The sequence below is a fragment of the Cupressus sempervirens genome, chromosome 1 (assembly GCF_028749045.1).
Source record: "Cupressus sempervirens isolate cs-2001-9-10 chromosome 1, ASM2874904v1, whole genome shotgun sequence".
In the NCBI taxonomy this organism is placed as follows: Eukaryota; Viridiplantae; Streptophyta; class Pinopsida; order Cupressales; family Cupressaceae; genus Cupressus; species Cupressus sempervirens.
In genome coordinates this window covers 329,782,198-329,808,412 of record NC_143118.1, presented here as the reverse complement: position 1 = coordinate 329,808,412, position 26,215 = coordinate 329,782,198, and positions in this window count along the sequence as shown.

The following is a 26,215-nucleotide window of genomic DNA, read 5'->3' as shown; positions in this document are numbered from 1 at the left end:
TCTTATCGATACCCAACCACGAAGAATCTTGAAGGGGAGCACACAAGAAAAATCAATCATTTTTTGTATGTTTGCTGGAAAACACGTCTCATACCTGTTTATAAACTCCAAACCTTTGGGTTGGATCTCCAAGGCAAAACCAAGCCTTAGGCTTGGTTTTAATGCAAAGCTTTGAATAGCGCATGTGCCCTATAGCGCGCACACCCTATTAAAATGCTATTGAATTCAAGGTAGTGCGCACGCGCTATAGTGCACATGCGCTATAGTGTGCATGCACTATTGAGACCTAAATTGCAAACCAAAACCAAGAGAGAGCTGGGGGGGTGGGGCGAGGGAATGGCTATTTGTGTGTGTGAGAGAGATAGAGATAAAGTAGGGGATGGGAGAGGGGAGAGAGGAAGTGAGAAAGAGTAGGGGTGGCAGAGAGAGTATAGGATAGGAGATAGAGGAAATGTGAGAGAGTAGGGGTGGCAAAGAGAGTGCAAGATGCAAGAGAGAGGAAGTGTGAGAGAGAGAGTAGAGGTGGCAAAGAGAGAGTATGGGATGGGGGAGAGAGATTGAAAGTAAGGGATGGGAGAGAGAGGAAGTGTGAGAGAGAGTACAAGTTGGGAGAGAGAGATTGAGAGTAGGGGATGGGGGAGAGAGAGAGTAGGTGGTGGGAGACGGAGTGGGAGAGGAAGATCGAGAGAGAGGAGGATGGGAGTGCATGTGTGTGAAAGAGAGAGAGTAGGGAATGGGAGAGGGGGAAGATAGAGTAGCTTTAGAGAGAGTAGGGGATGGAAGAGAGAGTAGGCGATGGGAGAGGGAGTGGGAGAGGGAGAGAGAGAGGGGGGATGGAAATGTGTGTAATAGAGAAAGAGAGAGAGTGTGTGAAAATGTGAGAGAGGGTAGGGGGTAGCAGAGAGAGAGTAGAGAGGGAGAGAGTGAGAGAGAGAGAGAGAGAGTGAGAGAGAGTGAGAGTAGGCAGTGGGAGAGGGAGAGCGAGTGAGAGAAAAAGTAGAGGATGGGAGAGGAGAGAGGGGGGATGGGTGTGTGTGAAAGAGAGAGAGTAGGGAATGAGAGAGGGGAGAGAGAGATAGAGAGAGTAGGGGATGGGATAGAAAGAGAGTAGGCAATGGCAGAGGGAGTGGGAGAGGGAGAGAGAGGGTGGATGGAAGAGAAAGAGATTAGGCAATGGTAGAGGGAGTGGGAGAGGGAGAGAGAGGGGGGATGGAAGTGTGTGTAAGAGAGAAAGTAGGGGATGGGAGAGAGTGTGAGAGAGAGTAGGGGTGGCAAAGAGAGAGAGTGAGAGTAGGGGATGGGAGAGAGAGGGGGAGAGAGAGAGAGAGAGAGAGAGAGAGAGAGAGAGAGAGAGAGTAGGCAATGGGAGAGGGAGTGGGAGGGAGAGACAGAGGAGGAATGGAAGTGTGTAAGAGAGATAGAGTTGGGGATGGGAGAGAGTAGGCAATGGGAGAGGGAGTGAGAGAGAGGGGGGGGAATGGGAATGTGTATAAGAGAGATAGATTAGGGGATGGGAGAGGGTGTGAGAGTTTGAGAGAGAGTAGGGGCTGGTAGAGAGAGCTTGTATAGGATGGGGGTGAGAGAGAGAGAGAGAGAGAGTATGAGAGAGAGTAGGGGATGGATGAGAGAGAGTGAGAGTAGGGGATGGAAGAGAGAGAGTGAGAGTAGGGGATGGGAGAGAGAAAGTAAAGAGGGAAAGAGAGTACTTGAGAGAGAGATAGTAGGTGGTGCAAGAGGGAGTGGGAGAGGGAGAGAGAGGGGGGATGGGAGTGTGTGTGATAAATCTAGAGAGTAGGGGATGGGAGAGGAGAGAGAGATGGGGGATTGGAGTGCGTGTCTATGAAAGAGAGAGAGTAGGGGATGGGAGAGGGGAGAGAGAGAGTAGGGGATGGGGGAGAGGGAGTGGGAGAGGGAGAGAGAGAGAGGGGGAATGGGAATGTGTGTAAGAGAGACAGAGTAGGGGATGGGAGAGAGTGTGAGAGTGTGAGAGAGAGTAGGTGGTGGCAAAGAGAGCTCGTATGGGATGGGAGAGAGAGAGAGTGAGATTAGGGGATGGGAGTGTGAGAGAGAGTAGGGGATGGGAGAGAGAGAGAGTGAGAGTAAGGGATGGGATGGGAGAGAGAGAGAGTAGAGAGGGAGAGAGAGAACTTGAGAGAGATATCTAGTAGGCGGTAGGAGAGGGAGAGGGAGAGAGATAGGGGGGATGGGAGTGTGCGTGACAGATGTAGAGAGTAGGGGATGGGAGAGAAGAGAGTGGGGGGATAAGAGTGTGTGTTATTGAAAGAGAGAGATTAGGGGATGGGAGAGAGTGTGAGAATGTGAGAGAGAGTAGGGGGTGGCAGAGAGAGAGTACGAGATGGGAGAGACAGAGTGAAAGGATAGGAGAGATAGAGTGAAAGGATGGGAGAGAGTGAGAGAGAGAGTAGGGGACGGCAGAGAGAGAGAGTACAGGATGGGAGAGACAGAGTGAAAGGATGGGAGAGAGTGTGAGAGAGAGCAGGGGATGGGAGAGAGTGTGAGAGAGAGTTGGGAATGGGAGAGAGAGAGAGTAAGAGTAGGGGATGGGAGAGAGAGAGTAGAGAGGGAGAGAGAGAGAACTTGAGAGAGAGAAATAGTAGGTGACCTGGGAGAGGGAGTGGGAGAGGAGGAGAGAGAGGGATGGGAGTGCGTGTGACAAATCTAGAGAGTAGGGGATGGGAGAGAAGAGAGAGGGGGGATGGGAGTGTGAGTGTGTGTCTGTGTCTGTGAAAGAGAGAGAGTAGGGGATAGGAGAGAGTGTGAGAGTGTGAGAGAGAGTAGGGGTGGCAAAGAGAGAGTACGAGATGGGAGAGACAGAGTGAAAGGATGGGAAAGAGTGTGAGAGAGAGTAGGAGGTGACAGAGAGAGAGAGAGAGAGAGAGTACGAGATGAGAGAGATAGAGTGAAAGGATGAGAGAGAGTGTCAGAGAGAGTAGGGGATGGGAGAGAGTGTGAGAGAGAGTTGGGGATTGGAGAGAGAGAGTAAGAGTAGGGGATGGGAGAGAGAGAGAGAGAGAGTAGAGAGGGAGAGAGAGAACTTGAGAGAGAGAGATAGTAGGTGGTGGGAGAGGAAGTGGGAGAGGAGGAGAGAGAGGGATGGGAGTGTGTGTGAGCGATCTAGAGAGTAAGGGATGGGAGAGGGGAGAGAGAGAGGGGGATGGGAGTGTGTATCTGCAAAAGAGAGAGTTTAGGGGATGGGAGAGGGGAGAGAGAGAGTAGCGGATGGGAGTGTGTGTAAGAGAGAGTAGGGGATGGGAGAGAGTGTGAGAGAGAGTAGGAGGTGGCAGAGAGAGAGAGAGTAAGAAGTGGGAGAGGGAGGATGGGAGTGTGTGTGAGAGATCTAAAGAGTAAAGGATGGGAGAGGGGAGAGAGAGAGTGTGTAGGGGATGGGAGAGGGGAGAGAGAGTAGGAAGAGAGAGAGAGAGTAGGGAGAGAGAGAGAGAGAGTAGGGAGGGTGGAGAGTGATGTGTTCTCATATAGTGCTTACGCGCTATAGTGCGTATGCGCTATAGTGCGTACGCGCTATAGCGCGTACACACTATGTAAAATCACCTAAAAATGGTCAAAAAGCAACTTTGGGGTCCATTTCATTCATTCTCTACTTTTGTTCTATTCTACACTCTATTATCCCGATAGAAATTGCGGGTTTCAACATAGCAAACATTCTTTCAAAGTGGCAAACACTATTTCAAGCTAACAAACACTATTTCAAGGTGGCAAACACTTTTGGAAGCTAACAAACACCAAATTCAATCATTGGATACACGATTTGAAGACTTTTTGAATATTCCTTGTATAGAAAAAGTTAGTGCAATCTATTTTAAATATTGTTTGTTGATATATAGATACAAATTTGATTATAATTTGACATGTTGTTTAATATATAGTGAATTCATTGAAATTTGTATGTTTCAATGAAATGTTATTTTGAAATGGTTAGAAATTTGACAAGTCATTTTATATATATATTGTGTATTCATTCAAATAATTATAATTTTTATATGTATTTGAATAATTTGTAATTTACGCATTTTGAGTAATTCAAATGTTTGAATAATTTGACATGTAAAAATCATCATCATGCCAAGGAAGAAACCAAAAAATCAAACAAATGAATATAGGGAGAGAGATTTGGCAATTAAAAGAGATAAAATGAAATTACTACGTGAGCAAAGAAAATTGCAAAGCAATAATGAAGAATTGACTTTCGAAGAGGATCAAGAACCACCGGTACCAAGAAACAAAGAGGAATAATTGGAAAGACAAAGAGAACGAATGAGACTGTTACGCTCAAGAAGACAATTGAATTTTGAAGCTACACCATCTTCTAATGTTGGAGTCATATCGTCCGCTACACCATCTTCCAATGTTGAAGTCATATCGTCCTCTCATGTTGAAGAGACACCGATTTGTAGATCCGACGATATACACACTCCATCATGTCATGTTGAAGGCACAACATCAACACATCAAGTAGGTGATATTCCATCTTTTGCATCTTATTGCCAAGGCACATCATCTTCAGTTCAAGGTACGCAATACACTCAACCTTATGTTGATGTTCAAAATGTTGAGAGAATTGAAGAGATTATAACACCTTCTAGAATTCGTTTTAGAAGACCAAAATATTTGATTGATATTGATAGTAACATTTTGAAATCAATGCCTGACAAGATTAGCAAGTGTACTTGTCAAAGAAAAGTTAATTGTATGTGGAGATTATTTTTTGATGAATTAAATATTACAGGTCAATGCCAATTATTTGTTGAAATGATGAGGAATTTAAAATTTAGGCCTATCATGAAGATTATTGGGCTAAGAATGATGGATGATTCAAATGAAAAAAACATTGTAAAGAATCTAATGAATGCTTATGACAAAGTGGGTTCTAAATCACACACCAAAGATAGTAATATCGCAAGACGAGTACTTACATCGACAATAGTAAGTAGCCAAATGAAGAAAGCTCGACTCATGAGAAATACAAGTAAAACATTAAAAATTGGTAGAGGTACTCTAAGGAGAGCCATGCTAAGGCGTGAAAGATTGGAAGATCCAACAAAAAATGAGTTATGGACATTTAGCGGTAGACTACCGCGAAAGGATAAAGAAATTAATGAAGCCTTGAAATTATTGATTGAAGATTTTTGGAAAAATAACACACGTGTTTCCCCTAATCAAAGAGATGTTGTAAGGAGGATTGGTAGCCAAAATCGCGAGCCACATGCAAAACATTTTTTGGACACAACTCAGACACAATTCTTTGAAAAATTTATTGGTATGTATCCTCAAATTCGAATAAGTCAAAGATTTTTTGAGATGGGTAAACCTTTTTATGTGAAGATAAATCACACGTGCACAACTTGTTGTTGTAGGATACATATTGAATTTTCTAACCATTTTGATGTTTTTAGGCATATATGCATAATTTTGCATTCTCAGTTTGATTTGCAGGATTGTGACATAAATGAGCCACCAAGATCTTCAAGGGAATTCATATCCAACATTTTATGTGAAATAAGGGACAGCCAACAATTTTACATGACATCATGCTTGGATGGTATGTGCTTATTTTGTGGTTCTTTGCAACTTTTATCAACTTGTCAACATATGGATAGTACACATGCAATTGGAAATGAAATAGTAGATTATGAAAAATTTAAGACAGTGACATATGCTCTAAAAGATGAGAAACATGGTAAAAGATGTGATTTAGTCATTGAAAAGATTCCAGTGTATGAGTTCATGAAGATTTTTCGTGAAAATATTATTTACGAATATGCAACGCATACCCATAGAGCTCGATGGCTGGATTTGCAATTCAAGTTGTGCAAGGATACATTCCACTGGATACCATTGTTTCAGTTTTAGATTTCACAGAGAACTACACACTACAACCACAAAATGAGGTGCAAGAAAAGTATTATACTTCTCAACAAGTTTCCATATTTGTTCACATAACATTCATGCATTCACCTACAAGTACAGAGGATGACAGGAAGATTTTGAGGGAGTACCATTTTTACATCAGCGATGATCGATCACATTCTACGGAGTTCGTACATGGTTGTTTTCAATTATTTTATGGAGATTTGGCTAACAGGGGCATCACATATCGTCAGCACATTATTTGGTCAGACAATTGTGCATCTCAATTCAAGAATGCACGGATGTTCTATTGGTTGAGCAGGATGCACAAGTTGTGTAGAATTCAATACATGTGGAATTTCACAGAGGTTGGTCATGGAAAGGGAGAGCACGATGGTGCAGGCGCATGCATCAAAAGAGCCTTAGCTCGTGAAGAACTAAAGTACAAAGATGGAGCAATATTGATAGATGCAAAATCCATCATCCAGTGGTGTAATGCTACAATGGGTCCAGGTAAGGAAGGTGAGTCTACGGTTCGTAGATTTTTTTGGTTGATAGATAATACTAACATTGCACCATATCAGGATTGTTGCACACTAACAGGATCTAGTGAGTTGCACTCTTTTAGAAGCTCTGATGCAGGTTCATGGAGTATCCACACACGAAAAATGGCATGCTATTGTCCATCATGTGCAGAGGAAAAGTGGGATGATTGTGGGTCAACTGAATGGGTGAACAAATGGGATATATGGATTTTGGACCCAATTGACACCTATCGTCCCCCACAAGCACTGAAAATGGTACAGATGGAATCGTCTATTGACTTTGACCGCTTGTTGGATCTAGTGCAACCTAGTAATATATATGTATTTATATATCTTTGTAATTTCAATATGTAACTTTATAACTTTTACGCAAGTATTTTCTGAATTAATGACCGCATTTTGTACATTTGTCACTGCAGGCCATGTTTTTGTTGTTATTGCACCTGAAGACAATGAAAAAGGGACAGATTATTATTTGTGTCATTGTGTTCAAGCCAAACGAAAATTGGATCACTCGGTTATAGATGGTGAAGGTTTAGAGTACCATGTCAGTGCGGTGGTTGTAACCGGCACATGGCTTAGACAATATTCTATGAAGAACCCTAACTTGTGGTTATTCGAGGATTGGCAAACAGAGAGGAAGATTCTTCATTATTCAAATCTTGTTGTCGCATCAAATGTCCACTTGATAAAATATGGTGGAAAACCACATAATAAGAATCTTTGGAGAGTTCGCGAGTCAGACCACGAGGCAATACTTGAGACATTAAAATGTCGAGCAGATCCAGTTGGCTCATTAGATTGAATACAGAGAGAGGGAGAGAGAGAGTGAGTGATCAATTGGATCCAAATACATTGTTGCAACCTTTTCCCCAAGACTGTCCACATGACTAAGGTGGATCGTATTGTTATGATGCATAAGTGATGAGATTTAGTTTAAATCATAGATTTTATGTTTTGATTTGTTTAGAATCTAGATTTTATGTTTTGATGTCTCCAATTTTTTTAAAGCTAGAACAATATTTTTCATATTTTCTTATTGTGACGATATTTTTCTTTCATTGCATGTTCTCTTGGATGACAGGAGGGAGAGAAGAAAAATAAGTAGATTTCCAAACAGCCAGCCACCCTTCTTCATGTAATTTATTCATTTAAGGTAAAAGTCCAATTTCCTTTGTTTGGCTTTGGTATTTGGTTATTTAAAGTCATTATTCTAGTTGGACCTTCGTATGTTTGAATTTGGGATTGTTTAGTGTCTATTTGTTATGATTATACTGAATTATTAATTCTACGATGTTTCTATTATTTAATTATTTTCATCCCCACAAGTATTTGGTTACCCAAGGTTTGTGACAACTTCCTACAACCAATCTGGTTGTGAATCTTACATTAGCAAGCTTAATCTAATATCAATGTTTGTTGTATGCTCAAGGTTTTATCTCCTATAATAGTCCACTGGCTAGTTCAGGTTTTCTGGTTGGGTATTTTTAGGTGCAATTGTACCTAGTCCCTTCATATTTTGTCCATAACTCCTCAACAAAGTGTTAATTGGTTCATCTAATAAGCCATCGATTTTTAGAAAGGATTCAATAGTGATTTCCTCCCCCTTGCTTTACAACTCATCAATATTTGCATCATCTACAGTAGTTGTTTCTTGCAACTCATCTCTTACACTTTCTCAATTTTGCCTCTTCTAGGCTTGTTCCAACTAGCCCTTGCCAGTCCTAAACTATTGGGTGATTAAAATACCCTTTTCCTCACTCTAAAATATACTCCAAAACCAACTACACTTTTTTTGTAAAATATCACTCAAAACTAGCTATTTCAGTCTGCCAACTAGGCCTAGTTTGAGGCCATTTACAAAGCAACTCACAATCCCTTGACTTTTGGAACTCCCATGACCCAAAAAAGTCTTAAGACACGACTCAAATGCAAGGATTCTTTTATTTTTTTGGTCTCATGATCAACTTTACAATGGTTTTTACAAAACCCTCCTTTCTAGCCCCTTTACCCTAGGGCTTTCTAGAACTCTTACTTTGCAACATCTCTAGAACCCCAAAATGGTTCAACCACCTTCACTTTGGTTATATTAGATGACTTCAAACATAAAATGCAACTCTTTTTTGGAGAAAACACTAAATCCACCTTGGGAGCAATCACATACCCCTTTTTATGCACTCAAATTTTAGGGAAAACTATGCAAATCCTTCTTAAATGGTTTCAACACTCGACTTTTCAGATGGAAATGGTTATTATAGACTCAAACCAACAAGAAAAATCCCAAACTTGAGGTTTCTCAACACTCAACAATCAAATTTCAAAACTATTACCAGCACTTACTACTAGGACAATTTCTAGTTTTAATGGTCAAACTCCCAAACCATACAAAGGACCCCCCGCTGCTTTTGCATTTTTAAACACTCTTTTTGGAGACCTACAATAACCTCTCTCACTTTTTGGAGATCACACTCCGTTTTCATTTTACGACGCCATCTCGGGTGATGTTGAAACTTGCAATGTCGGCTAGTACAAAGTTGCCAACTGCCAAATCTCTCTCACCTTTCCCCGTGGGATCGAACTATCTACTCTGTTAGCTCTGCGTGGTCGGGTAAACCCTATCCCCAACCTCTTCCTATCCCCTTCAGTGCTCGAACGTTCTCAGACACGCCAATCCAGAATGTCCCCAAGGGTCACTAAATGCCATAGGGCTGTGATCTTTGACGGGGCATATCTCGGAGCTCGTGCAAGGTATGGATGTGATTCTAGTTCCTACAGGACCGTGTTGCGAAGACCTACAATAACCTCTCTCACTTTTTGGAGATCACACTCCTTTTTTTTTTTACAACGTCATCTCGGGTGATGCTGAAACTTGTAGTGTGGGCCAGTACAAAGTTGCCAACTGCCAAATCTCTCTCACCTTTCATCATGGGATCGAACTGTCTGCTTCGTTAGCTCTGGGTGGCTGGATAAACCCTATCCCCAACCTCATCCTATCCCCTTTAGTGCTCGGACATTCTCAGGCACGCCAATCCGAAATGTCCCCAAGGGTCACTAAATGACATAGGGCTGCGATCTTTGACAGGGCATATCTCAGAGCTCATGCGAGGTATGGATGGGATTCTAGTTCCTATAGGACTGTGTTGCAGAGACCTACAATAACCTTTCTCGCTTTTTGGAGATCACATTCTATTTTCATTCTACAATGCCATCTTGGGTGATGCTAAAACTTGTAGTGTTGGCCAGTACAAAGTTGCCAACTGCCAAATCTCTCTCATCTTTCATCGTGGGATCAAACTGTCTACTCCATTAGCTCTAGGTGGCCGAGTAAACCTTATCCCCAACCTCTTCCTAAAAGAAAAAAATTCTTTCATACCTCCGTCAGTGGCTGTGAGCTAGCCACAGCTGCGGCCACTCCACTATCAACAGACTGTCGCAGATGAGGAGGTGTGTCCGACATCATGAGTTGCACGTCATACAATACACGTTATATCTAACATGAAACATGGAATAAATATAATCAAATGAATTAAATTAACATGAAACAACTATACCTGTGTGAAGCTCGTATGATGTCTCTACTCTGCGTCTGTGGTAAAGGTTGAGGGTCCTGTGGAGAACTGATGCACATGCATATTTTTTTTGGTCAATCCTTAATATGATTACGTAATAAATATATGTATTAATTAAAATGATTAAATTGATAGATACCTCAGGACTCGTCGAAGGGACAAAAAATGGGCCTGGAGGATCACTGTTAGGCCCAGGAACACTTTGACCCTAAATTTTGAACAATGTCAATAAATCCTAATTAATTAATCATTCACTATACATATGAAATGTGATCAAATTAGTAATTTACCTGTGTGTCAATGCCAAATGTCTCATTCAGGAACTGATCGGTGACAAGCCCATCATCTGCATCATCTCTGACATGAGTGCCAAATGTGCATAGGGATCCGCATGAAGTGCACATGTGACCACGATGTATAGAAGGTTCCCCCTCAACTATTGGGCTCGTGGAATGGATGAGGGTCTGTGTCAAAGCATTAATGGTCCCTAGAGTGATGGCCTCTGCATGTTCCTTCACAACTGAAGGAATAATCACATGCTCATGTTGTGGATGGACCACGGGTGCCCTAACTGCATTAGGGTCAAGACGTGCTCTAGGCCTTTCAAATGATGACCCCCCACCTCTACCCTGGGAGTCTAACATATCAAAATAATTGGGGATCTCCCCAAGGACAAACTCACAATATAATTTCTTCAAAAAATACATGGGGACCTCGTGATTGTTGCAAGGAGGGGCATCAAAAACCATCCACCATCTATCCCAAAAATTATTTCTAATAGCATCATGTATGCACCAATGGATGGGGAATCGTTTAGTACCCTCTCTAATAGTATTTTTCTCACCGAATTTTCTAAATAATGCACATATACTACCTTTTGGTATTTCCTTTTTTTTAATATCTTCATATGACAATTTATTTGCATAAAATCTTTTTTGTTTATCCCTCTTAGCCCGCCAAATATCTAACTGACCACTAACTGAGGCTATCTGAGTGTTAATGGATTCGAGGGATGATGCCAATTCAGCCCTCATTGGATTGGTTTGTCCGGATTCTTTCAACCAAGCAATGATTCCTTCTAATTCAGTTTTGCCTCTCTCTATTTCATTTCTTAGATTTTCTTGTGTGCCTGGTGGAGGTCTTGCAATTGGTTCGGGTTGTGGAATTTGTTCTTCTTCTTGAGGAGGGTTTTGGTTTTGGGGTTCTTGAGGGTTTTGATGTTCTTGTGGATTTTCTGGTTGATTATGAACATTTCCAGATAAAAAATCAATTGAAATTCAAATAAATAAACAAATCTAAATGAAATTTGTAAAAACCCTACAAAAGAATATAAAAAACTTACAAAACAATATGAAAAATACATCAAACAATGCAAAGTTAGGTTTATATCACTTACGGTGTCGTCGTGGGTGCGCTTGTGGTCTTGGATTTCGTCGACGAGGAAGCATTTTGGCAAATGGTGGTGCAAATGTTGAGTCTTCAACTCGCGTATGCATTGCTCATTGTAGGAGTAGAAGAAAATGGTAATGAAAATGATGGGTTGCGGGTTTGCAGCCCATCATACATACTTTTTTTTTTTTTTAAAGCGTGTACGCACTATAGCGCGCACGCGCTATAGCACGTGCATGCTATTTAAAATAGGAAAAAAAAAATTCGTTGTCACCTTTTTGGCACCACAACTCGGTGCATATGCCCATATACCAACATCAATTATTCTTCACAAGGAAAGGCCATCACCCCAAGCATACCTCTAAGATACTCAAAGGCATCCTTAAGCAAAGACTTAGTTGAGAGGAAGTTACAATTTGTTCCTTTGTGATCACATATTGCAGTTTTACTTCCTTCTTTGCAAATTTCTCTCTCAAAAAATTGTTGTCCCAAATTGGTGCTAAGAGGCTGATTGAATCAATATGACCTTTCAAACTAGTTATAGCGACTATTGTGTTCACTTTTCTAACCACCAATCATTTAATTAATAAGATGATATTTAAAGTTATACAATAAAACCATACAAGATCACCTAAGAGAGAAAACATCAATGAAACAAGTATTTATATGTGGAAACCACTATGAGAGGATGAAAACCATGGTGGGAGTAATATACCCACTATCCTTTCCTTGCAAGTAAAAGGGTGTCATGTTAAAGGCTACAATTGTTCTTCTTGAGAACACATCATGTTAGGAATGTATATAAGCTATCATGATTGCAAAAGTTTGTTAGATCTACCTTGATAGAGGATTTTCAAATCTCTTTCTAAGAGACACCACCTTGCTAAAGGATTTACTAAGACTTACATTCAAGTCTTCCTTGTTAAAGGCTTACAATAGTTGCAATGATAGAAATCAATCTAAGGTTTTAGATCTTTTAGATCTTAAGTGTGGCACACCTTTCCTTGTGGATATATTGTGTATACCTTGAATATTTCTTGATCTTCTTCTTTTGTTCTAGATTTCCCTTTGCGAACTACTATGATTCATTTCTTTCTCTCTGTGCTTATACAACGATATGTTGTTTGGCTCTCTTCCCTATTCCTCTATTCTTCTCTTCTCTTGCAAAAATATCACTCCTTAATAATAGTAATAACTTATTTTTAGAATGAAGTTCATACATTATTTTTATTTGGGCACCAAAACCCTAAAATATCTCACTCAAAGTTAATGAATTCAAAATTTGAATTACATACAAGAGTTAGTCACTAGAAACCTGTGACTACCTATACATAGGCTTATTTTACTTCTTGTGAGTCTACATCTAGACTATCACTCTTAGGTATTTTCACCACACAATCATGTATGTTTTTTACATCACCCTCATATTGTCCGTACCTCCTATCATGCATGTTCCTCAAACCGCTTTTCACTTTTTCTACCATGACTTTAACTGGGTCACTTACCTTTTTCTTGATCAGTACACTAGTCTACTAGTGGTTGAACGATATTGCAACCTATTTTTCTTCCATTAATCAGTTGAAAATCAATGACAACACTTGAATTCTATGTGATGCTAAGTATAATTCATCAACTTTTTCTTGTCAACCTACCAATGTGACCACCTTAAGTCCAATAGAAATAACATTTAATAGATATGTGCTTGGTCTTCAATGTAAAATAGGATTTTTTGACATGTTTATATTACTTGTATTATAACGGTGCATAATCATAGGTTGATTAAAGGATATACCAATTTCCTTTAACATGTGTTTCATCCAAATCAGCTAGGTGTAATTATTTGCAGCAAAAACATACTCCACTTGTTATTTTCTTGTCATAAATGGTTCCTACCTTATTTGCATTAGTATAAGTATATAAGGTAAAATCATTAGATTTAACATACCATAGATCATACTATATTATTCCTTTCAAGTATTTGAATATTCTCTTCACAACTAATAAATGAGATCCCTTAGGTTCTATTTGATATCTTGCAACAATTCATACTGTGTTTTATATATCTAATCTAGTGTGAGTTCAATATTATAATCCTCCAATCATGGATCTTAAATATGTTATCTTCAATCCAAATTCATTCTCTAACTTAGTTTTGTAAATCTTAAATTTTTTAAAGGCTATACATAATTCTCTCTTAGAAAACCAACTCATGTCATTCTAAAATAATTATCAATAAAAAGAATAAATTATTTTTCGCCATAATATGTTCTTGTCTTTACAAAAACACATAGATCTTTATGCACCAAACCCAACTTTCTTTAAAATGTCTTTCTTATAAAACTATTCCTTGTTTATTTACCCATCGCACACTCTTTCTGCAACATGTTAGTATGCTTTATAATTCTAAACAAGTATCTCATTATATTAGAGTTACTAATTCTCACCATGTTATCAAATTGTACATATAAAACCTTCTATGACATAACCAACTATCATCAATCTTAGCAATAAAAACAACTCACCTCAGAAGTATTCAATTGAAAAATATTACTATTGTTCTTAGTACCAAATACAACCACATTTCTTGGTTGATGTATGATTGAACATTTTCCATCTCTAAATGTCAAACACTCAACAAGTTATTCTCTAAACCATCAACAAAAAGAACATCACTAGTGTTAGTTTTATGATCAATAGCTATAGAACCCTTTCCATTAGTTAAGCAAGGAGGATTGTCACCAAATCTGACAACATTACCATCATACTTTTTCAAATAAAAAAATCTTATCTTTGTCGCCTTTCATGTGATGTGATACTCATTATCTATAATCTATTTTGATTTATTCTCAAAATGTGAAACTTTAGATTTTTCTTCATTACCAAGATGTTCATATTTAATAGCAACAAACACAAATATGTGTCTCCATTTAGGATACCAAAACATGTTTTGGTCAAATCTCATTTCTCTATCAAAACTCTTTTTTTTTTCAAAACTAAAAATACCCTTTTATAGATCTCAGATTCAATATCATCATTATTTAAATTTTTGATTGTTTTGATTAATTATAATATGTTATAATTTCAAAATATTATAAGTCAATATTTCAACATTTCATACTTGATGCTCCCTCAAAAAAGTGAAAGAATAGTAAATCATATCAAAAAAATTAAAATATTATATTTATCTCTAGAGGAGAGAGTCCTCTTTATGAATATGTAATTATTTTTCAATAAGGTGTAGATTTGATAGGGAAGTTTTGATGGGAGAAAAAAAACTGTTGGATTCTAATAAGATCGAGCTTGAGTACTTATAACAAAGAAAATATACATAAAAAATAATTATTTCTTTTTTTTTAACCTAGCTATACATGTCATCTATAATATATTTTCAAATCAAAAAGATGATTTGCATATACTTGTTTGACGGGAACTACACCCTATATTGTTTACAGTTAAAAAAGGGACTTCAAAATAAAAGGAAATGAATAAATTCTCACTCAAAAAATTTATAAAAATTATAGGCATAAAATTCATCCAATTTTATACATTTCATTAGTTTTTTCATCATCTTCAAATTCTATACACAAATAATTAATGTTGAACTATCGCATTATGATATCTCATTTCTTTATAAAAGGTGATGCAGATTTGTGCTTTTACCTCCTATTTTTTCTTTATAATCATTATCCACAAAGTTAATATCATGTTCATCTTCATTAGCATAGTAATATTCCTCAAGAACTATTGACTTGTAAGGCTTAGACTTAAGCTTAGGTACTCTAGTAGGACATCTAGATGCAAAGTGACCAATATTTTGACATGAATAATAGATTCTAGATAATTTCCCTTCAAACTTTGACTTATCTTTATGTTCTCTTTTTGAAATCAAAGCTTCAAGATCATACATCTTCCTCTCTTCTTCATGTGTCTTTTCCCAATCCTTAGCATAATCTCCAAGCTTTCCACAAGCTCTACTAGTTCTCACACTCTTTGTTAGCTTTCTTTTATCTTTATGAATAATAGCCTTAAAACAAGATTGAATCTTTAATAAAGCATATTTTAATCAAAAAGTTTCAAAATATTGTAACTTACCAATAAATGTCTCCCTGTTGAATCCTAGAATGAGAGGAATCATTTCCTTAATTGCATTAATCATGTTCTCATGGGATGGTGTTAAAGATATAAGATTTCAATACACAATTTCATCTTCTATAATAGTTCCACCAATGTTCCTTATCCCTGTAACACTCTTTCTAACTCTCTAAGCATAGGCTTTAACTGAATCATCCTCTTGAATTCTTTCGCTCTCTAGCTTTTCTTTCTAATTCTACAACTTTTGTCACTTTTTATAATGGTCTCCTTCATATAATGTTTTTATTTTGTGCAAATTTCATTTGTCGAGTCCAATTCCTTCACTTCAATAAATTTTTCTTCTGATAATACATTAATCGATACCTCTTTTGCTATCATATTACTTTGAAATGCCTTATTTTCATCCTCTATATGTAAACATAGATCATTCTCTGATGTTATAGAAATATCAATCTATGTAATCATCTAGTAATCAATACCCGTGTAAATAAAATTTAAGCTCTCATCTTTTTATTTCAGCTATCACAATTGTCTCCATCAAACTTAGGACTTCCCTTCCTATAATCCATTATGGATCTCCTCAAGTTGTTAAGCTTCCTTCTTAAAGAGGACCTGATGCTTTGATACCAATTATTGGTATAAAAAGTCCACACCTCTTGACTTTGGGAGTGGGGTGGGAGAGGGAACAAATCAAATTTGGATAATTGCAATGAAATACAAACTTATAAAACTGATCACCAACTAACAAGATATCAATGCACAAGACAAAGAAATCTAACACCACAATTTTGGAATTCTTTAGAATAATTGAGAGGTGGGGGGTGAATCAGTTATTCAAGGTTGAAATATACAAATAAAACTTTTCATAGCTTAGTGAACCCATATCCATAAACCCTTATTATTCATGCATCCATTAGATCATACAACTCTTAAACTTTGTAGGTTACTATCCTAGGTCAAAACAACTTTGCAAAAATGTAAACATGAAACATAAAAGATTCAATAACACATTTGACACATGGATTTTATGTGGAAACCCAATTTGGGAAAAACCACCAATAACATGCTACTAATTCTCACTCTTCTGAAGTGATGCCCTATTAAAGGCCAGCCCTATTAAAGCTTACAATACACACTATTAAATGTGACCTAGTTAGAGGATTTCAATCACCCTTTTACGAGTGAGCCTTATTAGAGGACTTTAGGTCATTCACTTGTAAGGTCACCCAGTTAAAGGATTTACAAATGACTATTAGGTCAACCTTAATCCAAAGGATTTACCCTAGACTGATACAATAATTAGAAAATAATAGTAAGGCTTGATTTGATAAAAAAATTACAACTCAATTGCAGATTACAGATCTTTGTTTCAATCCTTCATTCTACTCGGCTTTCACACACTTCAGCTCTGATAGCTTGTTCACCCTTCAAGCATTCATACCCTAAACCTTCTTTCTTTGCATGCCAATTACAATCTCTTCTATTTAGCCACTAAATGAAGCAAATACCCTAGAATTCTTGTCTTAAGTTCTCACACATGATAACCTATCATGTCCCCTAATTATAGGTCAATTATTTTAAATAAACAAATATATTAAATTATTAGAGTAAATGACTCTATATAATCATATTATAATTTCATGATGAATAAAAATATTTATGAAAATATAAAGTTAATAATAAAATAATATAAATAATAAATAAATACAATATAATAATAAACTATTAATAATGTTAAAATTTTCATTGCATAATATATAATAAATATGAGAATTAAAGATTATTATATAAAGTAATGTATTATGCAATATTAGTATAAATATTAATAATATATTAATGAAAAATATAATTTATGTTATTAATATAAATTATTATATTAGTAATATAATATACATAATTAATATAATCAAATTATTAATATAATATAATATTTATTTATGAAAAGATATGACTTTTAAAATATAGAGTATATATATAGAATAAAATAACATTGAGAGGATCATATTTAGATAATGGGAAAATAGGGATAAATGGAAAGAGATAGGAAGGTTGAATGAACATTATAAAATAATAAATTGAAGAAGAAGACATATGACCAAATTCTGAAATAAGTATATTGGAAGGAATAATTGAACTGAAATATGGAAGGCACATTACAGTGGTATTAGCTAATGATCCTACCATGTTGTAAGAAGAATATGAGATAAGAAAAAAATAATAACCTTAGCATGACCAGACAAAATGATATATACTTCAGCAACAAAAGTCAATCAGAAATGGATGGTAAGACTAGATTAAAAGTAAAATAAGAATAATAAGAGAATACACACTTGTGTACATTGTCGTTGTAGACAAACATAAGGGATCATCTATGATCCAACACCGATATAGAAATGATATGGATGAGATACATAATCAATTATGTTACAATTGATGAATACTAAACTTTCATATCAATGATATTATTGGAAGTTGGAGAACTTATTTGGAATGTTGTAGTGAAGGCAAGCACTGGGTCCAAAGCATGTTTATGGGTGTGTGAAAGATGAAAAAGTCATTATGGTTTCTAAAATAATAATAATAAAATATCATGCTTGGAGTACAAAAGCTTCTAAAGGTCATCCAAATTGCGGGGCACCACAATAGACATTCACAAGAAATTGGTTATAACTTTCAAGTAAGGCAAAGACGTCATCAATGGCAGAAGCATCATACTACTTAGACATATTATAGAAGAAATAATGTGGAAGAGTACAGATAGGCATCAAATCGAAGGATAGAAGACAACACTCCCCATTCACAAGGATAGTTAGATTCTCCCCATTTGCAAGGACCAAGGAGAAATAGGCATGCGGTTGTATTTCCAACACAACAAGGTATAGATTGTGGCTCTTATAGCAGTCCATCATCCAACAGCCACATCACCCATGCCTGGCATTACCAGCATAGCAGTAAGATAAATAAGGAATTGATTTCTTTGTTCAAAAAAAAAAGAAACCCTAAAATGTATAAATGACAAATATTAAATGAACAACGTCATGATCTATCATTAACTGTGTTATTTAATAAAGAACCCTAATTTGGATAAGTAAGGCATACACATTAATATTAAATGAAAATTCAACGATATATCAAATGAACAATTTAAATATATATTAGGTAAACAAATTAATTACATGTCAATTTTATATGGAATAAAAAATTCAATTATATACTAAATCAACAAATTAATTACATGTTTTGATATGGAATTAACAACTCAATTATATATTAAATAAATCAATCAATTATCTATTTGATGTAGAATAAACAATTTAATTATGTAAAGGAATAAACATGCTTTAAATTAAGTTGCCACATTATTATAGAAATAAAGATGAATACACTCCTCAAAAAGAAAGAGAGAGATGAACAAATAAATGATATAGTTGATTAAATAATGATTCCCAACAATTATATTTAGTAAGAGCTAGGTGGGTAAGAGGGTAGAGTTGAGTCCTAAGACAAGAGGGGGGAAATACCCTTTCTTGGGTTTAGGTTTATCGAGCTATGGGACCCCACCACAACATTCAAAGACTGAGGTATGGTATAACATCTAAGCATGGTGAGAGATGGAAGGCTCCCATTTGAAAGGCAAGGACTAGGATCTTGTCAAGCCTTTAATGCAGTGTCCTAGTCCAATCTCCAAATGACCTAGTCTATACATACAATGTAATAGTTTGGGAAGGGAAAATATACATACATAATGAATCAAGCATGGTGAGAGATGGAAGGCTCACATTTGAAAGGCGGAGACCAAGGTCTTGTCAAGTCTTTAATGTGGTGTCCTAGTCCAATCTCCAAATGACCTAGCCTACACATACAATGTAATAGATTGGGAGGACCAAGGTCTCCATTTGAAAGGCGAGGACCAAGGTCTTTTCAAGCCCCTAATGTGATTTCCTTGTCCAAACCCAGGGTGACCTAGCCTATACATACAATATAATTGACAAGACAAGAATGGAGAATTATTTTTTATTAAATATGCAATAATTGATTCATTGACAATATTATAAGCCCTTACAAGTAGGAACATTACAGTAGAGAAAATTTTCCCAATTAAACTATTAGCTTCTTTTGAAAATATATTTATATGTACTAACTTGAATTCCTTGGTACAGGTATATGAATGTGTATTAATAACTTTATGGTTGCAGGTTCACAATCAAATAAATTGTATAACGTGTGTATTATGTGTCTTCATCATGTATGCTTCATGTCTTCATGCATTAATGTGTCTTCTTCGTGTATGCTTCATGTCTGCAAGTACTCATATATTTACTTCATGCATTACGACATTAAATACATGCATACCTTATGTATTCTTTTATCCTAATGTATAACTTGTACATTGACTTTACAGGAAATATTTAATATAAATAATCATTGCTTGAGGACAAGAAATTTGAGGAAAGGTGGACTGTCATGTCCCCTAATTATAGGTGAATTATTTTAAATAAACAAATATATTAAATGATTAGAGTAAATGACTCTATATAATCATATTATAATTTCATGATGAACAAAAACATTTATGAAAATATAAAGTTAATAATAAAATAATATAAATAATAAATTAATATAATATAATAATAAACTATTAATAATGTTAAAATTTTCATTGCATAATATATAATAAATATGAGAATTAAATATTATTATATAAAGTAATGTATTATGCAATATTAGTATAAATATTAATAATATATTAATGAGAAATATAATTTATATTATTAATATAAATTATTATGTTAGTAATATTATATATATAATTAATACAATCAAATTATTAATATAATATAGTATTTACTTATGAAAAGATATGACTTTTAAAATATAGAGTATATAAATAGAATAAAATAACATTGAGAGGATCATATTCAGATAATGCGAAAATAGGGATAAATGGAAAGAGATGGGAACGTTGAATGAACATTGTAAAATAATAAATTGAAGAAGAAGACATATGACCAAATTCTGAAACAAGTATATTTGAAGGAATAATTAAACTAAAATATGGAAGGGACATTACATAACCTTTGCTTCTGACCATCTTTCTCTACAGAGCTTTAAGATCTTTTGTCGTTTAACCTCAATCGTTCATTTTAGGGTTAGGTAGGATTAGGTATGATAAAATAAATCTAACCACTTCTCCATTTGGTTCCTATAGAAATTTCTTCTTTAATCCTCTTTGAATTCACCACAAAATGGTTTACCTTGAATCTTGGGTCGCCATCTCATCATATTTATCTTTCACACATTTCACACAACTGAAGAAAATAAAATAGTTAGCTAAAATTCATCAAATCTAAGATGTAACATGAATATTGGCACTTGGCATCAATATGTTGTTACTCAGCTTCCATACTATTCTTTCACTCCTCTTCCACTAGTTAAATCAGCAAACACTAAAGTTTACTAATGCTCGACATGGACTAAACTTTACTCGGCTTACACTATATTCACTCGAAACACACCAAATCTTCACTTTGCTTGGCTCCAATTGATTTTCTACTTGGTTTGCATTAACTTTGCTTGGCACCTACTATCCACTTGGTCAAGCTTGGTAGACTCAATTCTTCTTGCTTGTTCTTCTAGAATTAATTAGTGTATCCATCCTTTGCAGCCTTAAGTAGATAAACAATACACTATATCATCACTATCTTAACTTATCTTTGTACTCCTTTTTCATACCATAACTCAACCTTTCCTCTAGGTGCTCTTGTTATCTTATTTCATCAAATCCTGTTCATCAATCAAACAAATGATAGTACTCACATCAACTAAGTAGTTGTCTTACCAACAAGTAGCAGGTTTGACATTACTGATGAAACAATGATTGAAATACATTCTCATACTTGTAAAATCTTTTCTCAACAATCTCCCTCTTTGACATTAATGGAAAATCAATATCAACAACAATACCAAAAAGAAAATAATTCCTTGTATTGAAATCTCTCCCTCTATTAGCTTCTATATAGGCTACAAAATTCTATTCTAATCAACAGATAATCAACTCTTCCTTATGACTCCCTTCATCTGTCATCTTGTAGGGTTTCTCCTTCTGACTTTCTCTGATTACTCCCTCTTTTTGATATGTCTTCTTTGTTCTTATATCTCCCTCAGTACTTTCTCCCTCTTACTAGTTAGATGTATTGATTTTAGGCATTTCTCGCTCTGTAGTAACTAATAGATATATTATCTCCCTTTGAGTAGATATGTCAAGTATTTCTCCTTCTTTCTCACTTTGTTTGATATTCTTTATTTCTCCCTTTGCTACCTCTTCTCCCTTTTTTTATATCTCCCTCTTTGACAACAATGCCAAAGACTTTTCATCTCAACATACAAATGTTAACAATTTTAGTTTCTCCCTATGCCACCTTACTTGTGACTAATCTACTGTTCCAGCTCTTAGATTACTTTAGACAACTCTAAAGTAAGATCCACTACATCAAGTTGTAAGATACAACATTCAACTTGGTTGATGTAGGGCACTACTAGTACTCATGCTTCTTAAGTAGCTTTGGATAGGGTTATCACCCCTAATTTACCTCTTAGATACTCATGAGCATCCTTAGGTAATGCTTTTGTGAATATATCAGCTATCTACTCTTTTATATTCACATATTCCATCTTCACCTCTTTGTTTGAACTAACTCTCTCAAGTAATAATACTTGATTGCAATTCAATCTTTGTGTGAATTACAGGGTTCTTTGATATATGTATCTCACTTGTATTATCACAATAAAGTATCACAGGTTTAGTGATTTCTTCCTTCATACCTTTGAGCATTTGTTTGATCCATACAATGTTTGTATAATTTACTACGGCAACCACATATTTAGCTTCAACAGTAGATTGAGATATATAGTTTTGTTTCTTATTGGTCTAGGTGACCAACTTGTTTCCTAAGAAAAATTCTCATCCACTAGTGCTCTTTTTGTCATTGATGTTTCCAGCCCAATCAACATCAATGTAAGCTCTCAACTCAAACTTCTCATTTTTCTTATAGTATAGACCATAGTCTTCTATTCCTTTTAGATGCCTCATTATTCTCTTAACAACCATCAAATGATTCTCCTTAGGATTAGCAGAGAATTTTGCAACAATCCCAACAAATAATAAAATGGTAGTTCTTCTATGTACTACATATTCCAATTTTCCAATCATAGACCTGTATAATGTTTGATTCACATCATTTTAATCATCATTCTTTGACAACTTGTGTCCTATCACCATAGGTGTGCTAACTAGTTTTGAATCTTCTAATCCAAAAAATTTCAATATTTCCTTCACATACTTAGACTAAGTGATTTATATACCATATTTCATCTAATATACTTGCAAACCAACAAAGAACTTGATCTCTCCAAACATAGACATCTCAAATTCTTTATTCATTTCATTTGCAAATGCCTTACATAATCCATCTTGACCTCCAAATATGATATCATCAACAAAAATTTCAGGTAGTAAAATACCTTTACCTCCTTTTGTCTTCAAATATAGATTTTTGTTGTCATCAATATTCTCAAATCTAATCTTCACAAGATAATTGTGAAGCCTTTCATACCATGCTCTTGGGGCTTGCTTTAAACCATATAAAGCTTTGTGTAGTCTACATACCATTTTCTTGTTGTTAACATTAAAAAATCATTTTGGCTATTCTATATAGACCTCTTCTTCTAATATGTCATTCAGAAATGTTGACTTCACATCCATTTGATAAACTTCAAAACTTGTGTATACAGAGTAAGCAAGCAGAGTTCTTACTCCTTCCAATCTTGCATCAAGAGCAAATACTTCTCCATAGTCTATCCCTTCTTCTTGTGCATACCCCTTGCAAACTAATCTTGCCTTATTCCTTGTGACTTCACCATTTTCATCTAACTCATTTCTATACACCCACTTGGTTCCAATCACATTTTTATCCTTTGTTCTAGGAACTAGAGTCCATGTCTTTTTCTTCTCAATTTGTTCAATCTCTTTTTTTATGGCTTTTCTCCAATCCACATTTTCTAAGGCATCTCTCACTAACTTAGGTTCATGCATGCTCAAAAAACATGTATCACTTCTCAGCATGTTCCTTGTCATTGGTCTAGCATCTTTATCTCCAATAATTTGTTCAATAGGGTGAGGTCTCTTGACAATCCTTGACAATCATGATTTTGCTCTACTTTCCTTATTAGTTCTATCAACTTTTGAATCACTATGTAGTTTTCTATCAGGTAATTAAACATTTCTTTCATGTACACTAATCTTAGAATTAGAATGTGTCTCAACTTCAATCTGCAACTCAACACCTAACTATGACTTGGTTCTTGAATGCAACTCAGCATTCATTGTATGTGACTCGGCAGTCACTGAAACTTGTTGTTGATCTGCAACTTGATTTACAACATCTTCATTAATAGGCATACCTTCATAAAAGTATACAAAAGATTTGTATTCCTCTAGTTCCTTCATAGGTTAAGCCTCATGTACCTCTGTATATTAATCAAACTTCACATTTGCACTTCCCACAACTTTGTTAGTGTTAGTATTTAAACACTTATAAGCTATACTTCTTGTGGAATAGCCAAGGAATATACCTTCTTCACTTTTAGCATCTAATTTACCATTCCTAAAATATTTAAGAATATAGTACTTGCTTCCAAATACCTAAAAATATTTTACAATGGGTGAATATCCATATCATAATTCAAAAAGTGTTGAATGAGTACCTTTCTTGACTTATACAAGGTACAAGGTATAAACAGCTATACTTATAGCCTCTCTCTAATATTTCAAAGAAAAGCTAAAAACCTAAAAGTGCCCCTCTTATGCTTACCGAGGGCAAAGGAGAAGACAATGATGAATCTAAAGAAAAAGAGCAGGAATCAAAAAAGGAGGAAGTGCCTATGAAAAAGAAAGGTAAGGTGACTATCACCAAGCCACCCAAGGCCTCCACAGTTGTATTCATAAGAAGATCCAGGAAGAAAGGAGATAGTGAAGTTGTGCTTATTAAGCCTCCTCCCACTTTTCAAGAAAGACTCAATCAATTAAGAGTAGGTGCTAGAATAGTATGAAACCAGGACTCCAGTAGAACAAAAGGAGGTTGAAGATCTAATCATGGACAAGTTAGGAAGATGGAAATTATCTCCTGATCAGTTTGCTTCACAAATCCCTGCAGTCTTGTTAGACAAAGTCAAGGTTAGATGGCAAGCAGTTATGCAGAAAACTAAAGATATATTTGAGCTACCAAATCTTACTAATGTTGAGGTTAAGGAAGCAATGAAGAAAAATGAAGAGAAGATGATGATGAGATTTCATACTTGTTTAATTTTGGTGAAGGAAATTGAGTAGGTAGCCAAGGATGCTACATCTATGTGGGAAAAAATTTATCGTTTGCATAAACCTAGTGAGGATCTAGTTGAAATAAATGATGATGATGATGATGATAGTGACAATGAAGAAGATAATACACCATGTGTCAATTTTGATGCTGAGAATTATCAGGCATTGAAGGATGGTGAAGAAGAGAAAGAGGAATAAATTGATGAGGAAGATAAGGAAGGAGATGAAGAGAATGATATAGTGAGGATAGCTACACAAGTCATAGCCTCCCTTAATCATTCTCCATCAAAGACTACTACATCATTTGGCATAGAGAGAGCTTCAACAAATGTGATTGTAACCACAATAGATACATCATCTATTCAATCACTATTTGCTACCTCTCAGCTAAAGGTATCAGTAATGAAAGTTTATACCACTTCTTCCATCGAGCTATAGACCACCTCTTCATTAGCTCCTGAGTTAGGGACATCAAAAATGTGTACAACATCAAGTTCTACAATTTTGTTAACTTCAATTTTGCATGCTCTTGTAAGTACTTCATTTGTAAATACTTCTACCAATGCTCCCATTGTATGTACTCCAGTCAATATTCCACCTATTATTTCTTCAATTTTGGGTAGCATTTTAGTTTTGGATTCTATTTTTACTCCTGTCAGTATTCCTCCAGTAGGCCCCATTCAGTTTTCACAGCAAGCCCTGTTGTTTCCACAATTGTTTCTGTTTCTAAGTCCAAGGTAGTAATATTAGAAGTAGAACCAAGAGTACCCCTCAAACTTCTAATTACTAGAAAAGAAATTGGTGAAGATATAGATTTGGAAAAAGAGATTATAATTCCTAAGTTGGACCTTGACAATGCCACTGTGGAACAAATGAGATTGGTTAGCCAACTTTTGGAATAGAAAGCCAGGCAGAAGCAACTCAGAGAGGAAAGGGACAAAGAGTTTAGGATAATTGAAAGTGCAAAGAATATTTTGATAGAGGCTATAGGAGTAGATGTTGATTCATCTCAACATATTTTTCTATAGTTAGAGGAATTAGTTAATAAATTCAATGAGGACACATCTGGTCAAGAAAAGCTAATTGAAAAGGCAAAGAAAAAGTTTGACAATAAAGTGCTTGAGCACATTGATATTCATCAAGTAAAGCTTTCCTCAATTTTGAGTAATCTTGAAAATTCCTTTACAAATGTAACATCTCTTTTTGACAAACTTTGTGATGTTACCAAGTACACAAAAGAAATCAAAGAAAAATTGAATAAAATTGATGAGGATCTGAAGGCCAGTGCCCAAAAGTTGCAACTTGACCCCAATTCAAGCTCTACACATCACATAAGGTCAAATTTTTGTTAGAAATGT